This window comes from Anabrus simplex, chromosome 1 (assembly GCF_040414725.1).
Source record: "Anabrus simplex isolate iqAnaSimp1 chromosome 1, ASM4041472v1, whole genome shotgun sequence".
In the NCBI taxonomy this organism is placed as follows: Eukaryota; Metazoa; Arthropoda; class Insecta; order Orthoptera; family Tettigoniidae; genus Anabrus; species Anabrus simplex.
Window position 1 is genome coordinate 510,032,486 of NC_090265.1, and position 9,250 is coordinate 510,041,735.

Genomic DNA, 9,250 nt, shown 5'->3' on the forward strand with positions numbered 1-9,250 from the left:
GTAGCGAGTCTGACTCGGAAACCGGCAGATACTCCTTGTATCACTTCCCACTCTACCCACCGCTATCTTTTCTTCTTAGAAATTAATAGCATGTCGGAGGCCATGTAGATTGAGTCGATGGTCACGGCGGGGGAGCGCGCTACGGGGGCCCCCTGTAAAAAAAAAAATCGGTCTTCAGTCCAGCGCTGACACCGAGTATGGTTGGAGGGTCGTCTGAGGACTTCCCAGTATTTTGCTGGGAAGCTCCACTTCTTTTATTTGTTGTATTGGGTGAGCAACAGAGTATTTATTTTATAATCACCACCATTATTATTCTCCTATGGATTTTGGAGTTATCTTCATTGCTATGGCCGGTTTTCTTTTAAGCTTGATATGAGTCATATTTTTCCTTAACAAATGAACATCAAGTAATATGCAATTTCAAGAGTTAGTGAGTGATTGAACTTGTGGCCTGGGCGGTACAACTTATCACATAAACTGTTCCTGCACTTGGCAACTTTTACACTCAGACGACTCCCACTATTGTGATCCCCGTCCTTGGTCCTTCCCGTCCCTTTCTTCTCCCTTTGTTCACTTTTTTTGGAAATCTGTGTCAATATTCTCCGAGGTTTATAGGTTACCGTGTTCATTTGATTAGTCACACAATATAATTTGTAAATGGTCTACGGATTCTATTCTGATGTACGTCATTCACGATGAGCGTTTTCTTTTATGTGCCAGTGTACAAAATTTTGGATTGCAATTTGAGATTGATTTCCTTGTAGAAACAACACACTGTTTTGATTAACCTTTATTCTTCTTATTATTATTACGTCCACCAACCTCCAATTGGTCCCAGTCCTTTTTTCCTTGAATGTCTTGTCAAAGAATCTTAATCAACTACTACGTTGTTGCTTTGTTCTCTACGAATTGATAAGTTTGTTTCTTTTTACATCCCCAATACGTAACAGTTTGCAAACAGCGTGAATCTCCTTGGCTCCATATTCAACCTACTGATGTACTTGATGATGATGATGATGATGATGATGATGCTTGTTTAAAGGGGCCTAACATCGAGGTCATCGGCCCCTAATGGTACGAAATGAGACGAAATGTAATGACAAATTAAAAGTCCAAAATCCTCCACTGACCAGAATTCAAAACGTGAGGACGAAGAATGAATGGATGGATATGAATTTAAAACAGTCAGTGGATCTGACCCGCAATGCTTCACATTCACAGAAAATGACGTAAAACAATAGTATTACTGACCAAGAGACTGCTTCTATAGCATAATACTGAATCGATGATGCTTGTATGTAGTCAAAATCCAAGTCATCGACCCTCATAATGGCAATTATCGTTAGGAAAGTAGAACCATGGTATTTGTCATATTGCGGTACTGATCAAAAGTAGCGTAGACTCGCGGAGTTCCATACATTATGGTACTACTCACAGGTAATGAAATTCGCACATGTAATACAGACCTATCGTGTTTCACACATTGCGGCGCCATTTACAGGCAACGCAAACCTATGGTGTTCATCACATACGTGTATTATTCGCACACATTTTAGTGCTGAATCGGTTGACCTCGGCAATCTTCGAGATTCGTATTGGCAACATTTGAAACAAAAACTATGTATCGCTTATGGATCGCTGTGTGACATCTGGCGTACACTTTACGTACTATATGTATTTTCACGAGAGTTTAATCCTGATGTAAACATAGTATGTCCACGCCTCCACCAAAGAAAGAGTTGTGATTCGCTGAACGTGTAGTACCGACCTCCACCCCGTCAACGTCTCGTTTCCGGACGTACAGGGCTGCGCATCACATACGACAACAGTGCGAAGATCTGAACTTCTGAATAAACGACTAAACCTGGATTCTGTTCACTTAGTTTATTGAACATATTCACAATGCACTGCCTATGGTCACTTCTGAGCGGTTTTCCTCTTTTGTGCTTCACTACACGTGATGGTCCTACCTCTTGCTCTATTTCTCTCACTATGAATACTCGCCGACTGCTGCTGAAAGATGCAACACCTTATCTCCACGCTGTACAGCTTGGGACTTTCCCCCACTACGAGAAGACTTCCTGTATTACACCACGCCTTGTGCCTTCATTTCTCCTGATTTAATCATTATCTTATATATTAAAAAAGCATATATACCGGTATACATGACAACCCTATTTTAATTTGATTACGTACTCTTCCAAACTCTCTATATGTAATATGTAATAAACTCGCATTCAGTCGAGTGAGTGCGACGGTTGCTTCTCCAATCAACTACGTCTATGTCCACGTGCAAAGGCAATGTGCTCCGCCTATTTGTTTACATCAGGATTAAACAGCAAAGTCAAACTATAGAATTCATGCTAGGAACAAGATTCGCATCGAGAAATGTTATATAATGTGTGTGTGACACAGTTGTTGGCTTAAGATAATACAGGTTTAGAAAATTCACATTGATCGATCATATTACCGATTAAATTCAGATTTCATTTCCATTCAGTTGGCAGTATTACCGGGACCGGGAGAGCTCCCTCCTTACTCCTCAACTCCGTACACAAATCTATCCACTAAAAAGTGTGCGAGTAATACTAACCACAGGGACTCGCATTATCCCGTGGTGTTATTCATATAGTGAGTACTAATCATAGGCAAGCCAGAAACATGGTGTCGCTCCTAAAGTGGTACTAATCACAGTTACTGTGAAAGCCAGCAACGCACTCTGTTGCTACTAATCACAAACCTATTTTGTACCTAACATAGTGGTACTACGCGCAAGTAAAAGCGACCCATGTTGTTCCCCGCGTGGTGGTACTGATCACAAGTAGTTTCATGGTTCTAATACAATCATCCCTTGGTCGCCTCTTGCGACAGGCAGGGGATACCGTGGGCGTATTCTTCGTCTGCGTCCCCCACCCACAGGGGGTATTGATGTATTTGACTGTCCCACATATCTACATACGTGTAATTCCATTATATGTACTATACTGTTCCATTCATACCACGTCTGTGGGCAGACCAATACCTTTTTGAGGCACTTTATATATATAGTAGCTGGTAACATAGATCGTTCCATGAGAAGGATCATTCATGACCAACTACATATTAGAGGCATTATACAGGCTTTTGGAATAATGCCCTGTCAAGGAAACAAAGTGAAACGTTTTGCAGAAAACTTTGCCCCGCGTCCTCAGAAGAAAATCTCGACTGTTCACGAGAAAGAATTCTACAATAACGAGGGTTTGAATTTAAGAATGAGAAGAACAGAGGTCATCAGACTAATGTGGTAGAAGAAATACATAGAAAATAAAATATTGTGCAACGAAAGACACTCAGGATGGAACAGAACAGAGCTGAATAATGGAGAAAAAGTGTGTGGATAAAAACATAGGATGATGACTTGAGGGAAGGGGGTAGGAGCATAACAGATGCATACGTGATGAAAGTATGACACCTAACACAATGATGGGCAATGCTTTCGCTCGAGACTAACGTCACAGAGCTCAAGACCGATTATCCTGTGCTGCGACCTGTGTGACGTTCCAGTGACTGACTGTAAGCTTTGATAGTGCATCAGCAGTTATTGCGTGAAATTACGTTCCCATATGGAAACGTGAATGCCGATAAATTTTGTCGAAAGCCTGAAAACGTACTGCATGTTCATCTATGAACCCCTTAATATCATTAACAAAAGTGAAAACAGAATGTCAGTATCTGAAACTGTTCAAAACTTATTTGAGGTGAACATCTTAGCTGAAAAACCCTGCATGATTTGTGAGTAACTAGACAGGATGTACACGTATCCGGATACTAGAGGCGTGCATTATGCTGGGTGAGTCAGCCGCGCCTGACATTTATGCTTTTAGGCATCCCAACGAACGTCAGTGGGGCGATGGTCGATTTTCCTTTGCCGTATACCAAGCTACAGTCGCCTTTAAAGCACTTACTGCGTCATCACTGCACGACGTTTGCAAAAACATATATGCGCCAGGTATTTACACAATACATGAAACTATCACACGATTATGTAAAATGTACGTGTCAATTATAAGCTTTCGATTGGTTATGAAATTATCGCTAAAAGCGATGGCATACTGATAGAAAACGTTTTTAGCCTTCATTTCATACCCTACTGAAAGCCTATAATTGGCACGTACTTTTTACATAACCGTATGACAGTTTGATGCATTGTGTAAATGTTTGTCGCATACGGTACATGTTTTTTTTTTTTTTTTTTTTTTTGCTAGGGGCTTTACGTCGCACCGACACAGATAGGTCTTATGGCGACGATGGGATAGGAAATGCCTAGAAGTTGGAAGGAAGCGGCCGTGGCCTTAATTAAGGTACAGCCCCAGCATTTGCCTGGTGTGAAAATGGGAAACCACGGAAAACCATTTTCAGGGCTGCCGATAGTGGGATTCGAACCTACTATCTCCCGGATGCAAGCTCGGTACATGTTTTTGCAAAGGTAATGCTGCAGTGAGCGATTAAAGGCGATTGTCGCTTTGTTATATGGCAAAGGAGAATAGACCATAACGACACCAGCGACGTTCGGTTGGATGCCTAACAGATGCGGCTGACTCACCCGGTATTCGAACGCGAGACGGGGCAAAATATGCCTTGCTGCATATGCAACCACCATTACACATGAGTGGAATGTGTAATCTAAAATGCCTGTATTTGTTCCAATTCTTTGGGCAGGGTAGTGATTTTTTAAAATATCATTTATTTCGCAAAATAACAAGATACAGTATTAACATACAAAGTAACACAACAAGCAAAGCACGCAATCTAGATAAGGCAATGTAGATAATATAATGTTTACTAGTCACAAGTCCTTCTGTGCTTGATAAAACAAAAACAAAAAAAAAACAACTTTTTCCCTAGTATATGATTGTTCTATAGAATAGTCATTTCAACTAAAAAACCATTGGCACAAAACACATCGCGTGAAAAACACTGCACTATCCACTGCACGACCATTCGACTGTTATAATGAGCACACTCCAGTCCCTTAACATGATGTTTCTCCCTCGATGGCACACGTTTCAGTTATTGTTGTTTGGCATCTTTTAGAAGACGAATGAACATGTTCAGGGAGAACTGTTCGTTTGTCTGGACATAATAAAGATACCCTATGACAAGCCAGGTTTGCGCAAATTTCAAGTGCTGCGTACCGGAATCTAGCTCTAAGGCTGCTCTGTAAGCTGCATTAGGATTAGCCGATCCTGTCATCTGTCTTAGCACAGAACAAAACCATTTCCAGACTACTTTGACATTTCCACAGGTAGTAAGTTTATGTCTCTGTGTGTCCACCTCCAGACATTGTTTACAGAGTGGGGATTGGGTGATGTTGTGACGGAATTTTTTATCTTCTGTGGAGATAATTTCGTTTATAGCTTTATATGCGGCTACTTTCCAGTCAGTTGGTATATGAGGATCTTTGAAATTTCTCCAGATTTCATTCCATTTCCTATTTGGGTACTTCTCCGTGATCTGGGGTTGTGTTTCGTTCTTCTTTAATAGATGATTGTATATCACTCTTGTAGGAGGAACGTTGTTTCCTGTCACTCGTACCGTATCTATCGCTTGCAGCGCTCTTCTAAAACATCGTGTCGGCACTAAATACTTCGGGTTTTGCTGATGTGTATTCCATAAATAAGTATTATGAGCAGCTCCTACTCCCGTCTTCGCAATCATTATCTCTCGCATTAAAAGCGCTTGGCATTTTTCGCCGACTGCTATGAGACCCAGTCCTCCTAGCGCTACGGATTTTCTCACTTGTGGTCTTCCTACACGAAACATATATCCGCGCCATAAATAATAAATAATACAGAGTTCAACTCGCTGGCTTATTTTTACCGGCATGGGTAGAATTTGTGCCACATACCACAATTTAGATAAGGCAAACAAGTTTATATGCCACACTTTTTGGATGATGTTCAGGTTTCGACTCAAACTGATTGACAATGTGGCGCGTACCCTTGAAACTATGGTTGTCCATTTATGTCAATATTTTGGGACATATTAGGGGTAAACACTAACCCCAAAATCTTAATTCTATCTTTAATTGGTACGGATGCAATTGTCATCTCTTGTGACCAGCTACCAAGCGGTAGTAGCTCGGATTTTTGATAACTGACCTGGGCATTAAAGGCTTTCTCGTAAGTTGTTATTATGCTCTTCAACTGACGGGCAACGGTTGGTGTCTGCAGTAATATGGTGACGTCGTCAGCATAGGCTGCAACCGTGAACAGGCTCTGGGGGTTGGGAATCGTGCACAGTACAAAGTGGACCGCCCGAATAAAGGGTTCAATACTTAAAGCAAAAAGAGTCATTGATAGGGGACATCCTTGTCGTACCGATGTTTTAATTGGAATTGGTCTGGAAAAGTGTCCATTAATAAGTATTCGAGAATGCGCCGAACTATATAGGGTTCGAATAAGATTGCATATTGCGGTTGGAAGACCCAAGCGTTGCAGCACTGCTAACAAGTACCCATGATGCACTCTGTCGAAAGCTTTATGGAAGTCCAGGTTTAGAATCGCGCCCATTTCAGTTGGTTCTGCTTCAAAGTGTAACACTGCATTTCTTACTGCCTGTAGGATGTGGGTAATTTTCCTTTCGGGAATAGCACATGTTTGCCCTACTTTTATGATGTTATTAAGGTAGGGTCGTATTCTGTTCGCCAGTATTTTCATGAAGAGTTTGTAATCGGTGTTGAGGAGTGTTATCGGGTGAAAATCCGATACAGTTCGTGGTGCGGGGACTTTGGGTATAAGGATTATAACGCCTGTGCAATCTTGTAGATTGGCGAACAATAGTTGCATTAGTGTTAAAACGGTCTTTTACAGGATGTTCCAGTACTTCTTGTAGAAAAGGTAAGTCAGACCATCAGGGCCTGGAGCTGATCTCTTACTGGCCGATCGTAGGGCTTCGAATAGTTCACTTTCTTCAATTGGACGGAGGAGCTCTTGCCTGTCATTATCATTGAGTTGTTGATCGACGAAAGACAGAATGGTTGTTTGATCTAGCGGGGAATTCTCACAGTCCCGGAACGTTTCTCTAAAGTATTTCTCAGTTTCATTTAGACAGTCTTCAGTAGATAAGAGTCGTCTGTTGTCATCTGTATGAAGAGTAAATATTACTTTGCTCTTCCCGTTCCTTTTTTTCATGGGCTACATGATAAAGCTGAGCTTTTTCTTCTGCTAAGGGTGAATTAGAACATGAACGAACTAACGAACCCTGTAGGATGTTCTCCTGAATGGCTGTTATTCTTCGTTTAACTGTGGCTATGTGACTGTTTACGTTGTAACCTGCTTGTTGACGCACCAGAAGGTCAGTTAGTATAGTGTAGTAAGAGTGTAGAGTTTTCTGTCTGTTACGTGCTTTTTCTGCTCTGTGTTTCTTAAAGAAGGATTGAATCTTTTTTTTTTTGCTACTTGCTTTACGTCGCACCGACACACATAGGTCTTATGGCGACGATGGGACAGGGAAGGGCTAGGAGTGGGAAGGAAGCGGCCGTGGCCTTAATTAAGGTACAGCCCCAGCATTTGCCTGGTGTGAAAATGGGAAACCACGGAAAACCATCTTCAGGGCTGCCGACAGTGGGGTTCGAACCTACTATCTCCCGAGTACTGGACACTGGCCGCACTTAAGCGACTGCAGCTATCGAGCTCGGTAAGGATTGAATCGCCGGTTTAACCTTATGCAACCACTTGTGTACAGTTAAAGGTCCCTGTTGGGTGAGACGACTGAGCATGTTTGACCACATCTGTTGAAAGTTCTCTTTCACTTGCTCGTCATCAAGCAACGCATTATTTAGTTTCCAATATCTCTTCCCGATAACAGGTATTCTTCTTGTGGTACGAATCTTCAGTAGGACAGCGTGATGATCACTGAAGGGTATTATTTTAACACTGATGTCATGTAAATGCGGTGCTAGGTCTCTGTTTACGTAAAATCTATCAATTCTAGAAGCCGCTGTTGCTCGGAAGAATGTAAAATGTACGAAATTGCCATGTTTACTTTCCCATCCATCACGAAGCTCTAAGGCCTGACATATCCTTTCAAGCGCAGGAGAAGGGTTGAATTCTCCTCTCTAGTCTTTGGCGTGTAAAACACAAAATCCCCACCGAAAATTAAGTCTTTGCAGTTATGTCGTAAATAGAATGGTAGGTGTGTGGTCAGAAATTCCTCTCGCTCGTGACGACGATGTGTTCCAGAGTGCAGGTAAATGTTTATGTACAATGTGTTATCTTCTGTTAATATCGACGTGATCCTCCCACTATGGTGTGTTTCACAAAGTTTAATGTGTTATCCAGATCTGTATATAATTGCAGTACCTCTCGAGTCTTCCCCAGGATTGGCAATAAATTGGTAATTGTTCCCAAGGTAAGGCAAAGTAAAGACGTTAACTTCTTGTAGGAAAAGGATATCGATGTCATAATCTCTAATAAATTCTTGTAATAGGACCTGTTTGCTGCGACTTCTTAGGCAATTTACATTACTGGATGCTACGGTATGAAGAAGTAGAATGGTAACGAAAAATAACACAGCGCCAATCATAATGATGAGTTTGGAGATGGGGACGAGTGCTGAAGTTATTTATTCGGAACATGTTTGATAATTTTAGTGCCTTTCTTTTTGCCAGTGTCATCTACCGGCCTCTTTAACCTAGGATCCCTTTGTATAACTTGAGGTAGTTTCGTTTCCGTAATTTCCATTTCTTCTACCGACGGGGGTCTCTCATTTCCGAAGGTCGGTGATATATCATGCTCTTCCCTACTTTGCATGTTACTGTCTTTGACAGATGTTGGTGGTGTCAATACATCTCCGCCCTCTGTTTCCATATCCTGAGTTATTGGAGGCTGTAACTGGTTATGATTTGTTTCTTGGGGTAGCTGTGCTGGCAGTACGGCATCTGACTCGATCGTAGGTAGCCTTTCCGCTTGCGGTATTTGATTACTATTATCAGAATTGTCGTTCTCAGTTATCTGATCCCCCACCTGTTGACCTAATATTCTTTTATTATATTCTTTATTATTATTTTTCTCCAGATCACAGTAAACAAATACCCAATCGATCCGTTGAATGAGAAAAATAACAGTGCTCATCTTAAGCCACACACACAAACTACTACTAACTTTAAAACAGACATAGTTAATATACATAAAAGAAATAAAAGAACACCACAATTTATAAACAAAAACAAAAGAACACCACATAATAACCTACCGTCCGGCCAAGTCAT